Consider the following 24,883-nt stretch of genomic DNA (forward strand, 5'->3'; position numbering starts at 1 on the left):
CACGCGGCTGTGTGTCAAAGACCAGGATGCCCAAAATAGGAGCCCTCCCTAAAGTGCCACTAACACTCATGTTTGACTGATAGTGAGGCTGTTTCACCACGGGTGCACCATTAAATGTGCATGTTACCCAGCCTGCATTTGACACCCTTATTTTGCTTTGTAGACATGCTTAATCATATACCCTGACCCTGTGCACCCGTCCCAGACTTGTCTCCCAAAACACCATCTGGTGTGCTGGCGAACTAGTTCCCTGACAAAAATATTTGGCCTTTAAGCCTCATTTACAGTTGGTTGGATCTCTTGCTTTAGTACCAGAGCCAGGTAATTGAGTTAGAAACCCAGAAAATGGTGATGATACTGAAAATGCAGCTTCAAATTACAAATAACATTCAGAAACAATGTTTTATTTTATTGTTCTGCGTTTACATCTGTAATGTTAGCACACTCACCTTGCTTGTGAGAAAAGGAATATTTTCGTGTACACAAAAGCTATTTTCTACATTTGCACTGCGGCAATAGATCCAAAAAGTAGCAAAATCATTATAAAGCGGCAGTAAGCCTAATATTGCATATTTAACAGGTATTTTTCCATTTTAACCTTTAAAAGGGCCATTGTGCAAATAGCAAACACACGTTCAATGCATGAAATTCTTTGGCTCTGACAGACCTTCTATTAAGGGGACTTTTTTTACTTACCTTAAGTTGCCAGTTGTATATGAAGTGAACCAGCCGGAGGTCCGGGGAACTTACTTCTCTGCAGCGCAGGCATTGGTCAGATTTGCACGTCGCACTGCACGACGCATGATTCAGACCAGTGAATAATCTGCGCCCCCTCCTAAGTCACTGCCTACATTAAGGCAGATCAGGTGCCTAAGTGCCTGGTCACGAGTGGTGGTGGCGGCGTGGTGGCAAAAGTGTACGCAGGTGCGGCCTGTGCGCACCCTGTCCCTGTGCAGTGCACATGCACAGTGCAGTAACTGGGTATGGTAACTTGGGTTGAATTTAGTAGCGCGTGTGTGACGCACACGCACTACTAAATTCAACCCAACAACTGCCCCTCTGTCTGTGCGGGTAAAAAGCACCACTGCCATTCGTGAGATGAGATAATCTCACCAATGGCAGTTGTGTTTTTGCTCCGAAGAGCAGAGGTCAGAGTGCCCTGTGCAGAGAAGAGACTGACTCTGTTTCTCTGTCATGGAGTCAGACGCAGGCCTGGCAGGACAGCCTTCTGATTTTGTTGCTGGGTGCCGACTTAAAAAAAATCGGCCCAAGTAACAAAAATGGTCCCCTGTGAAGAAACCGGCCCCCACCCCTTCCAGCCTACCCGGGGATTGCCCGGTGCCCTGAATCACCAGTCCGGCCCTGCTTTGAACACCTGGTCCTCTCAAAAATCTCATCTTCTTTGAAGCGTTCTCTGACAGTTTTTACTTCCCTTCTGCACAGCTGAGTTGCCTTTTTCTGCACATTATCTTCTTTTTTTTTTTTGTACTCTTATGCTTTATTACTGATTATATCAATTTGGTGTAAGCACTATATAAATAAAATGAACATGAAATCATTGCCAGCACGTGGCTTGTGCCGCTAGCATCCTACAAAGCCTCTTGTTTTTATTGACGTCACAAAGCTCCATGTAAGTGCTTGAGTTGAGAAAGTACCATCCTTGGTGGGTTTTTTTTGGGGTGGGGGGCTAGGGGAGGGGGTCAGTTATATAGCTTGAAATCGACCTTGAAGGTATCAGAGCGCTTTACATTAACACTAATTGCGTTACAGATGGACACATTCATTTTTTTAGGCACGAGGAGATTAAGGGGCATATGTACAAGGAAGTGGCGGAGTGAGGTGTTAGCCGTCATGGCTTAACGCCTCACTCTGCCACTTCAGAAACGCAAGCCTGCACTATATTTACAAAGATATGGTGCAGCCCTGCATTTCCCCTTCTCTGGCGCTACACTTAGTGTAACGCGAATGCAGGCACTCTGGCACCATAGTGCAAGGGTGTGTGCGTGCAGGGGAAGATTGTTTATGTTTAGGAATGTGTTCTTTCCTGCACATTAACAATCCTAAAATGCGATTTTGTCGCTTCTATGTGTGCTGCACTATGTGTGCTGCTTAGTGCAGCACTCATGGAAGTTACAAAATGTCATTTTTTTAATGGATTGTTTATGTGCAGGAAGGGTCGTCTCCCTACACATAAACAATCTAAGGCGTTTTGCTTTCCATGTGTGCTGCAAAAAGCAAAAATGAGGAGAAATGAAAGCATTTCTCCTCGTTTCGCCAACTTAAGACCAGGTATTTCTGGGTAATAATTTTGGCGCTGTCTCGTGTTTACGCTGCCCTTGTAAATAGTGTCAGCGACAAAATCAATGGGTGTTGCGGTGGAACGCCCACCGTAACACCCACCCCTTTCATGCTAAGTATAGCGTGCCTTATTTACAAGGCAGCGCTAAGCCTTGTTAAGTGGCTTAACGCTGACTTATAACTGACTTATAAATGAGGCGAGGACCCTATCGCCACCACAACGTCACTGAAAGTGATATTGTGATGGCATTGGGGCTTGTACATATGCCCTTAAGTGACTTGCCCAGAATCACAGGACGTTGAGCGTCCCTGCCGAGACTTGAACCTTGAGACAGGATAGTACAACCTTCCTCTGAAGTGTGAGGTGGGAGGCTTCGTTTAAAGGGTGTGTGTGGTAGCTGTGACCAGTTCTTTACCTGCAGTGCAACTTGAAAAACACAAAATAACAACACACCCTTTAGGGAATCCTCCGGGATGAAAATCTTTTCCTGAGACTGGGCGCTGATACAGGGGGAGGGACGTGGATTGCTGTCCCACAGGGCACATGTTTGAATCAAGAACACTCTCTAATGTTTACGATCTCTGCCTTCTTGCAATTCAGAAACAAATTAACGAGGCATCACTTAAAAGAGGATAATTACGCTACATGATATGAACCTTCCTGTCTTAATGTGAGCAGTCTTCAAACATATTCCTGGCCTCTACTCGCTATTCAGCATTCTATTGATCCCCAGCCAGGGCATACATCTTTATGTACATACTTGCTTCGGTTGCTGATTGCTCTCTTAGCAGAATTTCTGTAATATATCTGGTATTTCTGTATTGTATTTAAAGGCTTGGTAATGCAGTGCTTGCTGCTATTTGCTGGGAATTGTAGGGATAGTCTCAGGGACTCACATTAACAGGAACATATTTCTAAAAGAAACTTTTAGCTCAACAGCATTTTTCATCTGTTGCTCATATATAGTGGTTTAATATTACTTGTACTTTCTTGGTATTACCAAGCATGGGTATTTTTTCTAATTAGAGGTAATTTGTGGGAGTGAGACTATGCCTATTTCGGGTTGCAGAGGAATTATGTGACTTCATAGAGGAATTAAGTTAAAGAAATAATTCAATTGCAAGTCCAGGGAACTCTGATACGATTTGCACAGTTCTGCAAAGGTTTTTTTTTTATTCTCTGGTAATACCTCTCATACATGCGGACACAGTCTCCCTCAATCTACTTTCCTTGCAAAGTTTAGGAACTTGCACTCTTATATGCAAGAGAATTTCTTTTTGCAGATATGTAGAATACATTTAGATGATGTATTGTGGAAAAGGCACAGTAAAATGCAGATTGCAATTTGTTGAAAACAGTTTATAGCAAGTGAATTTTGTTGTGTAAAATGTGTGCCAGCATGCTGATTGAATACTGCCCTCCTATTCTGAACTCAGAGTATTAAAGAAATGTACTGACATGGCTATCTCCTTAACATATAAAGGCTGCTAATGTTAATTGTTTAAATGACACTTGTTGATGTGGTAAGGCAGTGGCTTTCCTACTGTTGCAGCAGGTATTGTCGCACCACAATTGAACAATAATGCATTATTACGGTATCAATGTTACAGATTCAAGAGCATGCAGCAATAATCTACACATATCTATTTTTTAAAAACACAAATACATTTTCTTAAAAACGTCAATGCTTTCACAAAATTCTATTAAAGTGTCAAATAAAATATGTTTAGGGAATACTGTCTACTCCGATGCCGTCATGTCGTTTACACAATGCTTTAGATTCACTATCATTTAGATAACACTTGTCTGGCCGAGTCAGAACGACCAGAGCCAGGTTATCACAACCTTTTATAGGTGTACAGGAGGGCCTGCCAAAAACCTCAAGTGAATACCATCAGCATAACCACATATGCATTTCTTTCATCATTGTGTATCAACTACATTTTACAAATCTTTGCAAAAACAAATTTAATCTATTTTAGTTTGTCCCTTCTTGTGCAAACTAACAATTATTTCAATTATTTCGACATGCCGATTTTTGGCTAAACCTTGATGTCATAGTGAATGAAAGCAAATGTTTGCCAAGCTTGATAAAAAAATTGATCCGTCTGCCAAGATAAACTGGTAGGTAGCCACACACTGCCCTTTTTCTGCTATAAAAGCAGCTGCGCCCCTGGTCGCCTCCATTCACCGCCACCATGAGGGGAATCATCCTAGCCTTCCTGCTCGGCCTTGTGGGTAAGATCGTCTTCTGCTCCTTTCATTGTGAAGATTTGGGGCAGGCTAGAAAATATTTCTGATTCTTAATTTTATTTTTGGATGTTTTCAGAGGGTATTAGTACAGTTAGATTTCTTTTAGAACACTTATGGCAAAGGAGGTAGAGGGTCAAGGAAGTTAATCCTTATTCATATATTGTAAAGTGTTTTAAAATAGAGTTGATCTTTTATGAATATGGGTCTAAGCGGTTTCTTACCTTTCTGTTTGATATTCCTCCCCACAGGCAGTGAGCAGTACAACTATGGTATGTATGTTTTCTTTGGTTATAAGTGGTGTGTTCACTTGTTTCACCTCACTGCAGCTTATTATGTTGATTAATGCCAGGTGAAGTGGCCACCTAAGCTCTCATCTCTGTGTCTTCTTCCAGAACCCGTCTTCAGTGAAAGTAAGACCTATGTGTTCCAGTACGAGGCCATTATCCTGAATGGATTACCGGAGGCTGGCCTGGCCAGATCTGGAATAAAACTGAACTGCAAGGTGGAGATCAGTGGATTCGCACAGAAGGCCTATCTCCTCAAGGTAGGAATGAGCACAGTGTGAAGGGCACAGTGATGACATGGCACAGGGGGTGCAGTGGGAGGAGACTCTCCTACAATCACAGTGTAAGCGATACAAGTAAACCTAATGTGTAGATATAGTCAATGTTAACAGTTGAATCATTTCTCAGTTAATAGCAATTGGATATGCTAAAATTAATTTTAATCTTGTATATTGTAAAATTGACTTGTTCCAACAGTATATCTTTACTAACGATAAAACGGCCTACTGGATCCATGGCCAAATATAAGTATAAATACTAACATAAAAGTAACATATTGGTCACAAAGCAATAATAAAGATAACTCTCTGAGATCTTTTTAAGCAGAGCAAAAGTTGGTAATGACCTAGTTTTAAGTATGTGTTAAAGGGAACATACTATCAATCAATCACGATCATTGGCAAGTAAGGTGTTTAGCAAAGAAAAGAGATGTTTCCGATGGAAATAGTCTATTTATACAGTGGATATTCTATATACTAAATTCAAAATCCAGTTTCTGACTGCTATGATACGTTTTTGCTCTGCTATGTCACCAGTAATAGTGCTTGTTTTCCTGGTGTTCCTCCACCTCACCCAGGTCACCAGAGATATATTGAAGTAGCAGAAGGGCACATAATGCTCCTCTACCTCTCGAGCCTTATTCAACTTCTGTTGGATTTCCACAAACCTGAGGAAGATGGTGAACATGGGTCATGCTCTGTTGCTCCCCAGGGAACACATTTGCTCTCAGCCACAGGTCTGCAGCAACCCACAGCTGGCATGGGGTTATAAGCCATGCTAATGTGTCTATCACAGAACCACTGCTGGCAGTGTACCCACTCCAAAGCTCAGCTCCAAGTGACGGTGGGGAAGGCATAAATGGTTGTGGAACGGTGTTGCAGAACACCAGGTAGTATATTTCTTGTAGTTGGGTGAAGGTGAGAGGGACAACCAAAAGAGGGTTATGGTAATACATAGCAGGGCACTAGTGTTACATTTTTTTATATTTGGGAGCGGAAACGTGCTGTGGGGAAAGATAGCAGAAGAGTTTAGGAATGAGTGGCAGGGGATCAGATTTAGGTATTTATTATGTACATATAAAATGGAGACAGGGGGGTGAGGCAGCTAAAGCCATGTTGTGCATACCTTTTCCATGACTCCTCACCCACTGGTCTATGATCTAAACAGGGGATGAGATATTCGCAGCATGCATAACATAACATTGTAGCCAGGTAATTGACTATTAAGGGGACGCGTTTCACCTTTGATTCTGAATGATATAGTAAACTGCTCAGGTTTTGCTCTATTTTCTTGTTTGATTTCCTTCAGAAGCCCTTGGATAAAACCATCCTAGTTACTTACAGCCATCCAGCTATAAATCTATATTGTCTGCGTTGTTGCCTTGAATGACTTTAAAACCTAACTCTGCATGCTGATGGACAGGATATTGGCCTTTCTACTTCCATAGAACATTTGAATTGTAGCAGAAGTGCTGTACAAAAATTATAATTATAAAGTAGCGCTAATTGTTAGTTAGGTACATGAATTACACTTGTGATTTGAGACACAAGGCCTAGGATACAATACCCTGAAAGACATTGTTTACAAAAGGATAATCACAAGCTTGATTTGATCTTAAAAGTATAATCCTGAAGAAATTATGTTTCTGGATAATTTTTTTTATAAAGTTATGATATACACATGTGTGCTAAGGATAAACCTATCAATTGCTCTAGTATCACAAACAGAAGATCACAGTGTTATACATAGGCGAGTGCATGGTTATCATTTGTGGAACATCAAACTTCTGCAGGTTGCACAAGGCACCTAACTTTCCATTTATATTGTCTTCACAATACATAGTAATGCATTAGACATATCCTAAATATGCCTATTTTATTTTCTAGATCACATCTCCTGAAATCAAAGAGTACAATGGTATCTGGCCCAAGGATCCTTTCACTCGCTCCTCAAAGCTGACCCAGGCTCTTGCTGCTCAACTCAGCAGACCAGTAAAGTTTGAGTACAGCAATGGACGTGTTGGAAACATGTTCGCCCCTGATGGTGTTTCTGAAACTATACTCAACATTTACAGAGGGATCGTGAACATGCTGCAGGTCACCATCAAGAAAAAACAAAATGTCTATGACTTGCAAGAGGTTGGTTTCAAATAATTTGAAAACAATTGTAAACAAAACATTTCAATCCTTTAGTAACTGCATATGAAAAAACTTTCTTACATATATATTTAAATGACATGCCCATAATAATGGAGCACTCTGCAAAATTCTGTAATAGCAACTTAAAGTTTACCATAGGTTGCCTGCCTCTCAGATAAAAAAAATACCATCGGCTTAGGGAAGTGGGATCTGAGAGGTAGATCACCATTTGAAGTAGAGAGGGCCTTGTAAATTCAATTAGTTTCACTAAATCCTGTATCCTTCCAAAATCATAGACAGTAGCTTCGTACAATTTTACACGCCCCCATAACATTCAGTCTCTCCACCCAGACTATTGTCCATAGGCACCTGTTGAGCAATGTACTGGATTTCTTTCACATTGTTTCCATACAATTGAGTTCATACATTCAGTGGTGTGTGGTCATGGATTCATTGGTACATCGGCAAAGACCGTCCTAAAGTGTTGTTACCCTCTTATTCCACATTGGTAGAACATGCTTTGAATCCAGACTTCTTTTAGCTAACCTAGTGTGTTCCAGGTTTCGTAGTCTTTTTTTTCTTTCTTTGATGGAACCAGTAGGATTAATGCACCCGAGAATATTAACTTCCAGCAGAAAACCAGCGGGAACTTGGCATCCTGCAGACACAGAAAAAGGTGCAAAACTATTTTTGAGTTTTGGGCGTCATATTATTAGGTGTTTCTAATCTCCAAAATGCATGACTCGGGTTGACCTGGATATACATAGACTCCAGAGTTTGAGCAACAGTCATGCTGGCTTTGCTAACCTCTTTCAATGTAAAAATTAGAGGTTTTTTTAAAATAGCTCAAACGTACTTTTCATGAGAGCCAGACATTACACATTTTTAAGATTAATCAATTTGCCAAGAATCGCATAATGTTGAGCTGACCCTGGGATTTGAACCTGGTTCTTCAGTTCCAAAGTCTAGCCTTTGGGCCATAGGTCACCTCTTGCCAGTTGATTTTTCATTTATACCTTGCATTCAGTGGTAACCAGTGCAGACTTCAGAGAATGGGTGTCATGTAATCACACATATTTGGAGCACTCACAGGTCTGACAGAGACATGGTGTCCTCCCTTATATATTAGTAATATGACTTACAGAGATCTATCTAAGAACATCCAGCTGGTGGTCAATCATAAGAACACTCTTTGTTGTGTCATGGCCTGAGGATCAATAGGTTTAATCACATGATGGACCACTTGTGGCAGAAAAATGGAATTATTGGCAGATCTCACTATCTCTGAGTATGTTGCTATAGGACAAACCAATACCCAGAATGTAGCCCATCAATTTTCACTTTCTCTGCTTATTTCCATAGTCTGGAGTCACCGGGGTCTGCCACACAAGGTACGTTATCCAAGAAGACAAGAGAACTGATAGAATCATTGTTGTGAAATCCATGGACCTGAACAACTGCCAGGAAAAAGTGGAGAAGAACATCGGCATGGCCTATGTGGAGAAATGCTCTTCTTGTCAGAAGGTTTGATTATGTTACATATACTGTACTTAAATCAATACTTACTCCTAAGGCTGTTACTCTTCATGATAACTGAGTGTGCTTTTTACCACAGGTTGTAAGGAATTTAAGAAGGGCTGCAACATTTACTTATAAGATGAAGCCCAGAGATGGTGGTGCTCTAATCACTGAAGTAACTGCGCGGCAGGTGTATCAGTTTTCCCCATTCTATGAACTGTATGGTGCAGCTGTAATGGAAGCCAGGTGTGTGTCTTTCATATAATCATCAGTCTCATTGTGTGCTGTTCTGTACAAGACCATCATGAAAGTAGATATCCTGTGCCCAAATGTTCATAGCAGTGTTAATGATGAATTTAGCAATTTCAACTTAATTTAGAGAATTTATTTTTCAGTTAAACAGCTGCGCTATATTTTAAAAATACCTTCCATAATATTGTGACTCGCTACTAAACCAGCAAAGACATGTTCCTAGTAATAGAAAGACTGAAACATTTATACATTAAATACAAAGTATTCAATGAATAGTTTGCAGTTTAAGTCTTTTCCATTTGAGAGTCAGCTACTCACTGTCCTTCTCTTAGATGCAGTTTTGTCTCCATAATAAAACAAATGTGGAAAATGCTTCTTTTTCTGCTTATAAGTGAAAGCATAACTGACACTGCCATCTTTATTGCCTTCTGTTTTGAATATTGAAACAACATATATTTATAGATGCTTTCATATCTTAACTTGTACCTAAGACATGATCATAATAAGGCAGTAGCTTTTAGGAGCTGTGAGGACTTGCAATACTCTAATTATTGTGCAACGTCATTTGCGGCTTGCCAACACACACATCAAGAGCAATGGAATTAGCTTGGTTCCTAAATGCTACCACGTAGACTGGTTATACAATAGTGTATAATTCAGATGATCAGCAAACAATTCTAAAATGATCCAAGGCATAATGAGGTGAGAATGGGGTTTGACTATCTAACTTTCATAGTGAACCATCCAAAGCATTCAGCACTCGAAGGAAAATAGCATTTTGACTATTGAAGCATTTTCCTAAAGACTTGAAAATGGCCATGTGTTAGGTCATCTGCAATTTGGCAAACTAATAGGTGGCACTGTAGAACTTCTCCCTACGTGACCTCCTTATTCAAGCTCTAGGCCATGACAACGCAAATGGGGAATACATACATTATCTGTTTATCTTTCTTTCAGGCAAGTGCTCACTTTTGTGGAAACTAAAAGCAATCGAGTTAACTCTCCTCAGACTGAACTGCAGAACCGTGGGGGTCTTCAATACCAGTTTGCTTCTGAAGTTTTGCAGATGCCAATTCAATTAGTAAAGACAAGGAGTCCTGAGACACAATTATGTACATCTCTATGCATCAGTGTGCATGTGAACCTCACATCTTCACAAATAAACACTTACTCTGGATTTCAACACATTACTCAGCAATAAAGAAACACACAAACATAGATTTTACTGAACAAGTCAATTAAAGGATACATTCATTATTAATTTTTTATTTTAAAGCACTGTAAATAACTGTCAATATTACTTGTACAGCCTTCAAATCATGAATGGAGTGTCAGACACACTGGAATTGAAACCTTCAACACATACATCCCAATATATGTTTAGCAGTGAGATCTTATTTCAGTGAGCCGTTTTCCTTGCACATGCAGTCCATCTCCCCATACATGCACAGTGGATAATACAAAAGAGTCATACATCTCTGATTTGTGCCTAGTTACCAAAGAGATCTGTTTTTTCACACTTGATACTAACATTTTAGAGGGGCCATTTGTGAATATACACATAGAATTATAGAGCATAACATCGAATACCTGGGATGTTTTTTACCGGGGGGGTTTTGAGTGTCATCCTGCTATTCACGTTATACCCATCCTATGTTATGTATGGCCCCCAAACTCATGTGCTCCTGCTTTCGACTAATTTGCAGAAGCACAGAAGTAATGGGGGAGCCATGCATGACATGTCCTCTCCCTCCTGTCCCAAATGGTCAAATGTAAAAAAAAAATCCCTGGCCACCTTGAGCCAAACCCTACTACCCTCCCACACCCTACCCTCCCAAAACTGTGCTAGAGCCAGTTCCTTAGGCTCTCAGGCTGACAGGCTCTCAGAGAGTCCTGTAACAGCAGTCTGGAATTTATTTATGATGTAGCAAAAGTGGGGATCAACCCCTATATCTAATCCTCAGTCGGTCACTCCACACACAAAGATCTTAACCAATGATGTATTGAAAGCGATTGATCAATAGGACCCAACACAGGCTCCATTAGCAGTCAGTAAGCAAAGAGTTGTTCCTTTTGTGGTCTCTTTTGTGGTCTCACTATTTACAGAGGTTATATGGCACAGGCTGTGCTTACATTTGGGAAACAATTCACGGATATACTTGGGAAAACAATCTCTCATTTATTACTTTTTAAAAAGATTTCGCTAGCACCAACCAGCCCTCAAGATGTGTCAGAGTTTAGTTAGTACCGGTATAAAAGTTATGCAATAGCAGCCATACAATGATTCTGTTATTACACTGAAGGTTTTATGCCTTCTGTTTTTGCCTCTGTTTTTATTAATGATAAATGGCATCTGTTGTTTGTCACACTGATGCATGCTGCACCTCTAGAGCATCCCTCTCTGGACAATTCTAGGAAACCATAACTTACCCATCAACTAATGCAACATGGACCAATGCCCTTACAGACAGTAATAACTAATTTAGCAATTTGAATCTTGCTTTTTGGGAGATATTGTCCATTATGTTTCATTCTCTTTTTCCTGAATATTTTCTTTTTTGTTAAAAATGAATTCCATCGATTTTCCTTTTTGGTACAGGTCGCAGAAACGCTGCAGCATTTAGTGCAAAATAATCAACAACAGTTACATGCCGATGCTCCTGCCAAATTCTTACAGCTTGCCCAGATTCTTCGTGCTGCAAACTACGAAAATATCCAAGCCATATGGAAGCAGTTTGCAGAAAGACCTCAGTACAGGTGATTAGTTATCATAATGTCACAGTAATGACTTATAATACTGGGATTGCTTCTGTTTAACTAATGGGATTTGTACGTTATATGCAGACGCTGGCTGCTGAATGCCATCCCAGCAGTGGGAACCATTGATGCACTGAAGGTTATCAAGCAGAAGATCCACAATGAGGAGCTGAGCCCCAGGGAGGCAGCCCAGGCTGTAACCCTAGCTGTCCAGTTCACTAAAGCAGATCACCAGACCTTACAAGTCGCTCAAGTGAGTCAGCTCAGATGTTTGTAATTTCATTACAAGGACATATTCTGCATAAATCATGTGAGGAGGACAATGTTGTATCACTTAAGGTAAATGGGTGATAAAACACCCAAACGCCCTCACTTAATGGTTCCCCGAACTGGGGCCTGGGTCAACATATATGCAATACCATCAAATCAGTGTTACAGTAAGGGTACCTCTGCTGAAGTACAAAGCAAACTACAACATTATTGTAACCAGTACCATTGACTTGGATCCTATTTACTGCATAAACACTGGAACAATAGTCAGGACACATGATTATCTAGGGGTACTCATCCACAGTTGATTTACTTCCTGAGTCACCCACAACTAAAGCTATATTTTCTATCACAAGGGTAAGTTAATTTACCCACCCATCTGTGGTTCATGTGACTACCCTTCCCCAATGGGCTGCTAAACTTTGATTGTCTGTGAGGAGAGCCTGGCTCTTTTGATTTCTTGGTCAAGAGGAGAATGATTTGTAGTTTGGGACAAGGCATACTAGCAGGATAAACTGTGGGGCCATTTGAAATGGAGTGTTAAAAATCTGATTTATCTTTGTAATCATTCACTTAATCCCAGTCTGAAGATTAACTATTTTAGTGCCCAATTTGTAACACTGAAAAAACCCCAAAGATAACGGTTGGAGTCCTTGCAAAAAGTTTCAGCAACTACCAATCACTCAGGCTGCAGTCCAGTTCAAGATTTTAATCCCACTATGACACTTCAGATGTACAAATCAGCCTTGGTCCTGTTCCAGTAGGAACAATAAATACCAACCTAATGCCTGGTCTGAATTTGAACACAATTGATTGCCCTTTTTACACCTTCTCAATAATGAATTGCTTCAATCCTCTGTCACAATGAGCACAGGAAACCATAAATGTGATGTGTGGAATGCTTGCAAAAAGCCTCAGCCACTGATAAGCACTAGAGTTGTATTCCAGTCCCCATGTTTTACCTTCAATGTCACTTCAGACAGAGACCAGCCTTATGCAAGTCAGCTTTGGTCCTTGCTCAGAAGGAATCGTCCAGCTTGAATTTCCAGACCACATCCCATCTGAATGAGAACACAAGCAACCCAAACCATTTTGTCAGACACTATGCCACATCAGCTGGTGCGGGGTTGCTTCTCTCCTTGATGGCCTGTCTGGCAGTTTGGGCTGCACTGTTCCCACTGGAACAGGCTAATGATGGATTTTCATGTGACTGATCTCTGCTAGATGTTGGATAAACAACAATGACTGGAATGCAGACCCAAGTGATCTTCAGTGCTAAAATGAATTCTAGCATCCCATCCATCAGTTTGCTGCTAGAGGCAGTTTGTAAAAAATGTCTCACTTAGGATGCAAATTATAATTTTAATTTCCTAAACAGGACTTTTAAGAAGAATTCGGCATAGGTATTTTTTCCAAATTTTCTGCATTTCATACTATTGGAAACAAGTGAAATTCTAATTTTAACTGTATTAGAACTGCTCTGTCCATAACTCCATGCCACCAATGGCTTTTAAAATCACCTTGTCGTTGCTATTACACACCTATAATTAATTGGGCTCACCATTTCACCAATATATTCTTGGCTGCCTAGCCTCTATTCTACCAGTGTATGAAGTTCCACAAGGAGTACAAAATTTCATGTTAACCAAGTCCCATCTTGGAAAATCAGTTGTTAAAATGTTGTTCTCTAGAGTGCAGCCCTATATAATATAACTAGATGATGTTAGTTTTTGCAATGTGTTTGCCATCTCTTATTTTGAACCGTATTTTACATAATTGCAAAAATATGAAAATATCCATAACATGAGTGGTGTATAAAATAAACATGATCTACATGTCAATGGTTTACCTCTGTCCCTAACCCTGCAGGATTTAATGAAAGTGGCACAACATCAGAAATCCCCTGCTGTCTACAAGGCAGCGATCCTGGCATACGGGTCCATGGTGAACAAGTACTGTGGTGCACACTCTTCCTGTCCTGAGGAAGCTCTATCCGTGAGTAACTTTTCAGTATTGACCATTTTGTGTCCATTCGTACCACCTGGTAGGCACCAGTAGAAAGTGCTGAATCAAATCCAGAAATAAGCATGGTATGTCCTCATCTCCTAATAAGCACCAATACTAAAACAGTTCCTAACTCTATTTGCACACCCTCAAATAAATGTACCAGGTGGAAATAATTCTCCTGCATGCATGCAGCATATCCAGTAGACCATGGCTCATGTGGAACATGGGTGTCTTCATAACAGATTACTTTTTTCCTTTTAATTTGTGGTAAAAATCAAAATCTTTAATGGATAATTATAGTTTATGTAGAGCAGTATTAACTCAGGTTCCCTACATGCAGGTGTAGGTGTTGGTGGCTTTGTGGAGAGCCCTTATATTGAACGCACAGTTTGAAACCCAGTTATTCACTGCTATGGCACTAGAGCAGTGAAAACTGCAGAAGCGGAAACCATCTTTCGTTTGGATTCTGGGAAAGGGTAGAATGTAAGACTCAGAGGTCTTTAGAGAAGGTGGCAACATGCTGGGTATGTTAATCTCTCACATAGTTTAAAGCACTGGTTCTTAGCTTAACCTGTGGTCTATGGACTCCTCGGGGCGGGTTCTACAACTGCTTAGAAAATTAAATAATAAATAGAATATTTAAGTGTATATAAATAAAGAAACAAAGTGTAAACATGACAAAAAATGTGAAGGAATTTGATATTGAGGGCTACAAATTAAGTTAGTATCTTCATATTGATTCATGGGAGCCGAGCAAGTGCATCAAATGTGTTTGATAAGGGCTTGTTTCTGTATTTTTTGTGTATTGTTTTGCGGTTCAAATCATCTCAAATGGTTAGGCTGGAGTCACTGGTTTCCAATAATGACTCATTGGGGGTCCCCGGATTCCAGTAATGATTAGGTGTTGGCCCACAGAAGTCAAAAGGTTATTAACCACTAATTTAAAGGATGCAGTTTGGCAACTCAGTGAGGTAAATGCTCACCGCTGACTTCTGTGAGCTATCTGGAGATCTTAGTACAAATCTCAAAAAGGCCAAATCAGCTTTCCATTTTTCAGAGGTTGGCAAATTGAGCACAATTTAATTAGCTAATAGTAACTCCTTCTGTTTAGTGCTCTTGAAGACTATTGTGAGAATGACTCTACTTCCTCTGCATTGCTCATTTCTGTAATATATTGGGTGATTTTTATGGGGGAGCTTACATGATATATAATGGTGTATGAAGAAATACATGTCAGTAGAATGTGTTTTTCACATCGGATTGAGAAGTTACATCATTGATATCGCAAGCTTCACTTTCATTGTCTAAAACATCATGTCTGGGTGGAAAACAGCTATGTTATTGACATATGTCCTTCTATCATTCTTTATGGAATTAATATATAAAAGAATGTACAAATGAAGATTTGGCAAGAGAGCATGACATTGAAAGAGAGGCGAAATAATGAGCATTAGATGTGTTTCGTTCGCAGCCCCTCCATGACTTGGCAGCTGAGGCGTCCAACAATGCCCATGAAGAGGACATGGCGCTGGCTCTGAAGGCTCTTGGAAATGCAGGCCAGCCAGCCAGTATCAAGCGGATCCAGAAGTTCCTGCCAGGATTCGCCTCCAGTGCTTATCAGCTCCCTGTTAGGATCCAGACTGATGCAGTGATGGCTTTGAGAAACATTGCAAAGGAGGATCCGAGAAGGGTAAGAGAGAAGGAGCAAGATTCATCAAAGCAACCATCATACAAAGATGCATACCAGCTTCAAAAGAATAATTGTCCAATTTACCCTAAGCACAATGTTTGATTGAATATCCCTTTCACTGGTTTGGTTTGCCTACATACTAGCACCATAAAAAACCTAGAACAGCTCAGAAGCTTCATCTTTACACAAAATACAATGATTAATGTAGTTATTTGTGGCTATGTGCACTGATTGTGGTCTGTTGGGTCATTAAAGGGCCAACTATACTTCATATCTTGGCTACACTTCATGCACAAATGGCGCTGTCTTTCAAAGATGTGTTTCCAAATGTTGTTCAAATAAAATCATACTAGTTAGGGCATCTGAGTGTGTGTGCCTTCATACGTGCTTGTGTGCCCTAATTTCATCTCTGGACGTTTTTGTAAAATTTTCCATTATCACATTCTGGTGTCAGTAAATATCCCACTTACAGAGTGGCATGAATATATCTCAGATTTAACATAAACCATTGCTAATTAGCCAACGAAACATTCTCTGATCTACTGTATTCCCCAAGCAAGAACATTCAATTTACCTTTCCATGGAAGGTTTGTGTAGTTCCAATGTAGTGGCATTCTATGTGCACACCATACTTATCAGTATGAGTATAAAGATTCTACTGAAAAATATGTTTCTTGTTCAGGCACGTTGGTAGTAATTTTACATTAGGTATGCCTTCTTTTAAAGCAACACAACAAAAAGAAAATAGATCACATATGTTAAACATAGTATGAGTTGAAGTATACATTTATTTATTCTTGATGTCATTTAATATACTCAGATAGTCCACTGGATGGGTGTTTACAAATACTGTCATTTTCTCAGTCAGGGTTTCTGGAAGACTCCAAGAAGCGGGAAATTTTTACTTTAGTGATGTTTTCTGATATAAAATATCACAAACAAAACCTGAGGACTACAGACGTCTCTTGTCAGAATCAGATGGCTCCTACGTGTATTTCACTGGAGATCCAATATAAGACAATAGAGTGTGATTCATCTCTGACAAAAATTGACAGACAGCAGCTTATTTTGTAATAGGCTTTTCACCATTGTAGAGACACACAAGAAGTAATTAATTCTAAATGACATTTTTGTGTTTCTTTCTTATACATTTCTGCTCTTTTCTTCAGTAGTGATTAACACTCTTTCATTAAAAATCTGTAATTAAATAATTAAATAAGAACAGATGTCTAGTAAAGTAACACCAGAATTCCCAATGTTTCCCTTACTTCAATATTTCATCAATAATTGCAAACATAGTATAGGAAAAATGCCTCTGATGCATATGCGAATATCGATGGGGGCAGAAACATGATTATGTGTCAGGGAAAACATGGTAATTCCCGACTGAACTTTCCGATTTACATACATTTTCTCACAGGCTCTTGTTTTCCTAATCCTACATATATGGAGTCTCTGAATTTAAGAAAATTCTCATCCTTATCTTGTTATAACTTACACTTTTTGTATGTGAAAATAGTCTTTCAAATACCTGACAGTTTCACATACAGGCTTTATGACCTTTTTACACAAGGATCTCCATTACTAAAAATAAGATTTGCAAGAAAGACCAAAATATGAAATTAGAGGGAACAAACTGTGTTTTACGGTAACATAAATTATTTCAAGGTAACATACTGCTTCTCATAGCAAGAGATTTACAGGTTCAGGCACATAAACAGATCTACAGATTCACACCCTGAGAATGGTAAATGTGCTGTTGGAGAACACATCTTGTATAGAGTGCGTCTACTTCACTGATACTCTGACACATCTTATCACTTGCACATTTTAGAAATAGAATTTTGAATCACAATTTGGTGCTTCCTATGGACTACATTGAAAATGTAATCTAAATCTGTTGAATAGTAGTTGAACATCCATAGCATCTGGTGATTCTGTTGTTGTAGTTGCGCTAAAGATAGATGGTTTTTAAAGGTTGGACAATTTTTGATTATTGCATGTCAGCCATCCTGATACCATCTTAGACAGATGGAGAAATAACTAGGCAGGAAGGTGCCTCTTTAGTAACTACATACCCCACAGTGTCTTTTGGGTATCAAGCTATATATCAATGCTAATACATCCATTTTTCAAAAAGGTAAATGTGCATCAATGGATACTGGTGATGTGTTTCTACACTAGCTATTTAAGTACATATATTATGTTTCTCTCTGTAGGTTCAGGAAATTCTTCTGCAGATCTTCATGGACCGCCGGGTTCGTACCGAAGTCCGGATGATGGCCTCCGTGGTTCTATTTGAAACCAAGCCTGGTCTCGCCTTAGTAACAACCATAGCCAACATTGCATCAAAGGAGAGCAAAGTGAACCTGCAACTCGCAAGTTTTGTCTATTCACAGATGAAGGCTTTGTCCAGAAACAATGTCCCATCACTCCATCAAGTGTAAGCATCAAAGTAGAAGTTAAGTTATGGATAAAAGCATATAATAAAATGTGATCATATATGCCAGCTCATATTTAACAAGACCTCAATGATGAGAGTTAACATCATTTCTTTTAGGGCTGCTGCTTCCAGTGTTGCTGTAAAGATGTTGAACCCAATACTCGACAGAATGAGCTATCGTTACAGCAAAGCTTTACACTTCGGTTCATTCCAATGTAAGTACATAACATGCACAGAAAATACTTGAGCACTTTTTGATTTGTTTTGAGGGTCTGTCTTCAACTTACCCAAACTATACCAGATTTGACATAGCTCATACAAATGCTTAATACAAAAATATATACAGCTGACCGATGGAGTGCTACAGAGCTATGTCTACAGTCAAGTAATAGTGTTCAAGTGTTCATATAAGAACAATGTAATTAACTCCTGATTTTATAAGTATTCTTTCTCTACATGTCAAAAGTCCTCCACATTTTTACAGACAGATGATATTTTGCATATTATAGAAAACTTCACACCTTCATTCACTGTCATGATTGCCTTTAGTACAATTATCAATGCTCTGACACAGACACAGTTGAACAAAATACACATTTTCCGGTAAATAGCTAACTTACTCATGGACAGGCTGTAAACAGTTTCCTGTTGATGCCAGGAGTACTACAAGGATCTCTGATATGAAAATCTGGAGTAACCCAAATTGAAAGTATGTAAACTCCTTGCTTTAGAACAGACATTCAAAGTAGTGTTTGGGGACTCCTTGATATTTGATGGTGACAGAAAGGAGCCATTCAAACAAAAGTTTGTAGGATAAACAATTACTAGACAGTGACAGTCAATCATTAAGGGGTTCACCTACTTGCACACAGTGCTAAGGTGGAAATCCTTGAATGCCTTTGGATCAGATTGAGACACCACTCAGTGATGTGTGCCTCAGTTGGCCAATAACACATTCCTCTACATCAACATTGATGATCAGCATCTTTAGGTGGTATATAGAAGTGACATATGGTCTTTCTGATCATATATATTTTGACAGCATTTTCTCTGAATTCTTTGCATAATGTAAGTTCAATGCATTGTACCCTGATGGCGTGAAGTGTTATTATTAGGTGCAAGTGTCCTGGAAACGTGGTATCTTGGACAGCATCTTGAGATGTCATGACCGTATCGGATTGTGACAATAAAGCAGCAGGAAGATGAACCATCTATGTCATTTTTTAAAAAAGAACATGTATTTATTCTTTCACTATAGATGCACTTATGGCGGGAGCAACTGCAGATGTCTTGTTCATGAACAGCGCTAACACAATGTTCCCGGTGTTCCTGCTTGCCAAAACCCGAGGGTACATAACTGGTGCAGAGGCTGATATTCTAGAGGTAAAGACTGTTAGACTGTCCTGGTAAAAAAACAGACTTCTAGACCAGTAAATAAAGAATGGATGGATTATCGTTTTAACTGAAGCAAAGGCAGATATAGTTAAACGTGTGTATCAGAGTATCAGGAGATAGGAGGAACCTTGTGAACTAAAGGCATTACTTTTTAAACTCAAAATTACAAGCACATGCCTCCTTCTCTGCGCATGTCGCTTTAAGGGAATAATTATTGCATTCTTAATATACCAAATCAGGGCTCAACATGTTCCTAATTGATGCATCACTCCCTTCATACAGAAACTAACAATTGATTATTTGTTACTAGATTGCTGTCCGAGCAGAAGGTCTGGAACAAACTCTCAGGAAACAGAATATTCCATTTGCTGAATATCCAATGCGCAAGAAAATCCAGCAGATTGTAAAAACGGTAAGGCATTCATTCATATTTGTTACATTTATTATTTAATGGCAAGATTTCCATAAATATCATGACACATCCATGTCTACTTGAGTCGGTAAATGCATTTGAAACATAGAACAGACTCCCAGCAAATGCTTCTCACAAGTTCACACTATGTGCACTAATTATAACATTAACAATTTCAGGTAGTTATTGAATCTCACAAGAGTAATGCTTTCACAGTTTCTTTTGCTAAAATTGCCCAATTAATGTTGGTTCTGATTTAGAGGTGAGCGGCAATATAAAGCCCACTGATTTCAGTCAGATGGACATGTACCCCAGGCGGGTTATTGCTGGCTGCGGACGTGTTAATGCTGTCAGGATTTGCTGCATATGCCAGAAATCAGAAGATTTTACAAAAACGCGAACCTCTTTCGCCTTCTGTTAAAAAACACTACAATTTCATTTAACAATTTCCAATAAAACTAAAATTGATCCTAACAATGTATATTAAATCTATCTTTCATAGATATGCATCTCCTTTTTTATGTACCATTTACTCATTTTCTGACAAGTTACATTAGTGAGACCAACTCAAAGCACAAACCATATTTAAAATAATAGTGGATAAAAACAGAACAAGGATTCCGGAATGGGTTTGTCTAATGATAACAAGCCTTTTAGAAAAGGCAGTTCTTGCTCTGTGTCTGAAACGTCATTTGGTGTGACTAGCATGTGCTAGGCATTAAATGGACTGGGTCACTCCATTTTACAATGTTGCAATATGAACAAAATATGTAGGTGCAATTACTATGCCCCATCTGAGGTAAAGACAGTTACACATAATCTAGCTAATTTAGAGCTCACTTTGCACCTGAGGTCCTTGTTTGTACCTCCCTGGCAGAGCACCAACCATCAGAGTTAGAGATTTCTGTCTTGTTGGTGAACCGCATATTGATGAAAGTGCTTCTGCTAACATGATATGAGCTTAACTGCCAACCAACCACCATGCATCATTAACCAGTCAGCATAACTTGTTGAAACAAGCCCCTAAATTAGGGCAATAGCAAATCAATGGCCTTGGCATGCAAGGTATATGTACTCTATCGTAGGGTCTTCAGCGCCTTGAGACCCTAACAGGTGAGTAGTGTTCTTTACAAAATCTTGAGTGATTGATTGATTGATTGATTGCCCAGGTGGCTTGTACTTAGTCTATCCCTCTGTTAGCACCATACAAAGGGTGTTGAATGTGGGTGTGGAAGGTGGGTGACCGGATCAGGAGTCTCCGTTGCCAGAGCCTGCTGAGGTTCTAGGGTCAGAAACTCTACCTAAATAAAATGGAGCAACTTCAGTTTTTGTGGAACAGGAGCACTGCTGGATTATAGTAGGATGATTGTTCTGCCAGACTCTAAATGGTTTCCATAGTTTCCATTACATAAACTTGTAGAAGGATTCTCAGGCAATAGAGGGGAGACAGTTCAAACATAGGTGATCTTGCAACCCTGTTATTTAATGTGTGACTTCTGCGGTGACAGATTCCACAACAAAAGATCACATTGCACATAGGACAATTATATTAGATCATTTAAGGGACTGCAATAAGTAACCTAAAAACCCTTTCTAATGTAGCGGCATCCAGAGACCCAACTTCTCCCTGGGAAGACTATATCAATCAGCATATATTGGATAGCTAGTCTGAGAACCTATAGCACTCTCTCTCAGGGAGATAACAGGTCTCTCTAGTTGCAGCAAAGACAGAGGCTCCTCAAGCAAATATCCTGAAAGAAGCAGCTGAGGGTGTCACTTCCTCATAGTTTTCAACATGTTGCCGGAATCCCAGGTGCACACTGATTCTGTACACCTCTTCTACTGGCTGGTAAGTTAAAATGGGGGGCCCAGCAGAGTCAATGCTGGAACCAGTTACTGGCAGAGGCCTATGAAATGCCAACCCAAATGGGACCCACCTTCAAGAGCTTTACATCATACACAAATTACTTTGTGAACTTAGTTTTACAAAGCAATTTGATTATATAAAGCAGTTTCTATTTCTTACAACTTGTGTTCTCTGTTTCCACAGCTGCTGGGCTTTAAGGCACTGCCTGCAGATGCCCCATTAATCTCGACTTACATCAAACTGTTTGGCCAGGAGTTGGCGTTCCTTGACATTAACAAGGAATTTATTCAGACTGCCATTAAGGTAACCACAGCTCAATTATGCATTCTCATAGCGCTCTACAGCAGCAGTACCTCTGATTCAACGATTTTTTGGTTTATTTCATTTACCACAGGCTCTCAATGAACCAGCAGCAAGGCACAGTATGGTGAAGACCGTTATCAACAAACTTCTTAATGGTGTTGCTGGGCAATATGCCCAGCCGGTGTTGGCAGCTGAGGTTCGACAGATCGTTCCCACCTGTGTTGGTCTGCCCATGGAATTGAGCATATATTCTGCTGCTGTAGCGAATGCTGCTGTTAACAGTACGTTATTAATAATAAGTTATTGAATACCTATGTCAAGAAAGAGTGTTGAGAACAACAGTCTGTTATTGAACTAGTGATGCACAGAGATATGTGCCTGCTTTGAATGTTTCTTTATTTCTGTTTCAATACTAATCTTTCTTTTACAGCTGATGTTAAAGTGTCCCCCTCTCCATCCTCGGATTTCAGCCTTGCTCAGCTTCTTGAGTCTAACATCCAGGTTCACGCTGATGTAGCTCCAAGGTAAAATAACTATATAATCATTATCCAATGAAGACTGACAGAAATTTAAGAGGGAAAAGTGATCATTCTTCATCTCCAGGGTGACGGTTTTCTGAACTTCCCCAACTACATTTGAAAAAAGTGCCATAATCCTAGCAATTTGTTTTTAAATAATAAAAAGTCAGATATAACAGTTAGACTCCAAATACTAGCCAGGTGTGTCTAGGTCAGGTGTCTCAAATCTTTTCAGTAGTGAGAGCTTCTTCTGATCTGTGAAATTCATCATGAGCTACTGAAAGCTAAGCAACTCACGCATTGTTGCCAAACACCATCACGGCCAGCTCCATCGACTTTAAGCCTAATGTCCATAGAACCTGATACTTTGGTTTCAACAAAATACTTTGACTAGGGGCACCATGACAGGACTACCATATGTGTCAGTGAGAGTGTGGTCTTTTGGCATGTATGAACATATGTACGTGTGAATGGGATAAATGTGTATGGGTGACAGTGAGAGCCTATATCGTTTGTACTTGAGGCACTGGAATGCCTTTCATCATATATGGCATTGTTACATTTATAAAACAAACATTTAACCATTTTTTTAAATGGGAGAAAATGCTCTGAAAAAATGTTCATGATATGTAACATTTTTCTGTGTTTTAAATTTCTCTCACTTAAAATAATGCCTGTATTTTACAGTTATAAATATGTGTCTACCAGTCACTGGGAGTAAGATGCCTGCTGTGTGCAAATATGACACTTCAAAATGGGGGGAAATTGAACTAAATAGTTAACTATATGTTTATAGGGATCCCATAAAACTCATCATTTAAATGTAATCCCATTTACAAGTGTCATATTTACAAACACCAGGCATCTTGTTCCCAGTGACCTTTAGTCAAGGTAGCATATTTATAACAGAAAAATACAGCTATTTGTTTTAATGAGAGGAATTTAAAGTGAAGAAACATGATTCATAGAACATTAAGATGTAACTGGCATAATTGAAAGAGGAGAAAAACATTTATTGTTTAATTTTTGTACTCAGTTAAAAGTAGGAGAGGCAATGTTTGATAAAGGAAGCACTGGTTGATACTAGATGACTTAATAGAGTGTGTGTCACTTAGAAAGAGAGTCGTTCAACCCTACATCTTTTCTACGTTCGACACAACACTTTATCAGCTGTGCATTACATTTATTAACCAAGAGGGAATTTTAAGGAGAATTTTGAAAGGTATTTTTGGTATGAGAACCTACAAAACTCATGAGCACAGAAGAAAACACAAGCCTCACCTGTTCAAGATTACAAGAAAGACAGGGATGTGTTCAAGGTAATGTTCCACAAGCTGTAAATATTATACATTTGGCATGTGTGCCATTATATCCCATACCCGCACAAAAGCTCTTTCAAAGTGCTTTCCAAACTCACAGGGTCTTATAAAAAAGCATTTAATAGGCCTAGTGAAATGGCAAAAGACTTCTGAAACTAGAAACATACTATCTCTGTATCCCACTTTCCTCTGATTTGTATAAACTGTGCATATTTGAAGAGATTTACAACATTTGTCTTATAATATTAAAACCAATGGTACTGATGATAGCTCAGGTATATTAGGAACGATACTGATGATAGCCGAGGGATATTATCAATTGCTCATTGTGCTGAAATGGACAAGCAGAGAAAAGGGTATAGAAAATTAATTTGGTACTATCTTTATTTATCAACTACCTGAACAACAATCTCTACAACTGTGGGTGTTGGGCAATGGAATTTTTTTAGGCAGTAAGCAGTGCTAATGTGCTAATTTGAGAAATGTTTTAAAGAGGCAGAGTGTTATATTATCATAGTCTACCTAGCCAGTTGAGTGAAAGTGGGGCCACTAGGGCAGACTGATGAGTGAGTGGCGACAGGCATTTGATGCATGCTATACCAAAGCTACCACAAAAATAGGTTCAGTGGATGCCATTGATGCAAACGAAAAACCTCTTAAAAGTATCTTTCTTTTTCCCTTGGGAACTATGAGCCATGTTGAAAGCGTACTCTAAGGGAATAAGGAAGGTACAACAAAAGCGATTGAATAAGGCAGGTAAATTAAAAGAATAATCGATAAATAGTTGCAGTCCATGCTATGAAAAAGTTATTTATAGTATACAGTTCTTACCAACAAGGTTATGCTGGCTGTTGAAACTGAACCTCACATGCAGCCTAC

The 24,883-nt window shown here is 39.4% G+C and overlaps 1 pseudogene across 1 annotated transcript in view; it reads left to right on the forward strand.

Moving 5' to 3' along the window:
* The first annotated feature begins 4,464 nt into the window (after positions 1-4,464).
* Positions 4,465-24,883, forward strand: part of LOC146834622 (vitellogenin-A2-like) — a 46,715-nt pseudogene continuing 26,296 nt past the window's right edge. Inside the window, exons 1-18 of the transcript XR_014960644.1 lie at positions 4,465-4,537; positions 4,801-4,821; positions 4,945-5,096; positions 7,002-7,253; positions 8,616-8,777; positions 8,869-9,017; positions 9,981-10,155; positions 11,623-11,780; positions 11,868-12,033; positions 13,920-14,045; positions 15,529-15,747; positions 17,967-18,190; positions 18,308-18,405; positions 19,449-19,573; positions 19,896-19,997; positions 22,048-22,167; positions 22,259-22,448; positions 22,598-22,691. The product of XR_014960644.1 is annotated as a vitellogenin-A2-like (transcript). The remainder of the gene's footprint in view (positions 4,538-4,800; positions 4,822-4,944; positions 5,097-7,001; positions 7,254-8,615; positions 8,778-8,868; positions 9,018-9,980; positions 10,156-11,622; positions 11,781-11,867; positions 12,034-13,919; positions 14,046-15,528; positions 15,748-17,966; positions 18,191-18,307; positions 18,406-19,448; positions 19,574-19,895; positions 19,998-22,047; positions 22,168-22,258; positions 22,449-22,597; positions 22,692-24,883) is intronic.

Source organism: Triturus cristatus, chromosome 4_2 (assembly GCF_964204655.1).
Source record: "Triturus cristatus chromosome 4_2, aTriCri1.1, whole genome shotgun sequence".
Classification (NCBI taxonomy): domain Eukaryota; kingdom Metazoa; phylum Chordata; class Amphibia; order Caudata; family Salamandridae; genus Triturus; species Triturus cristatus.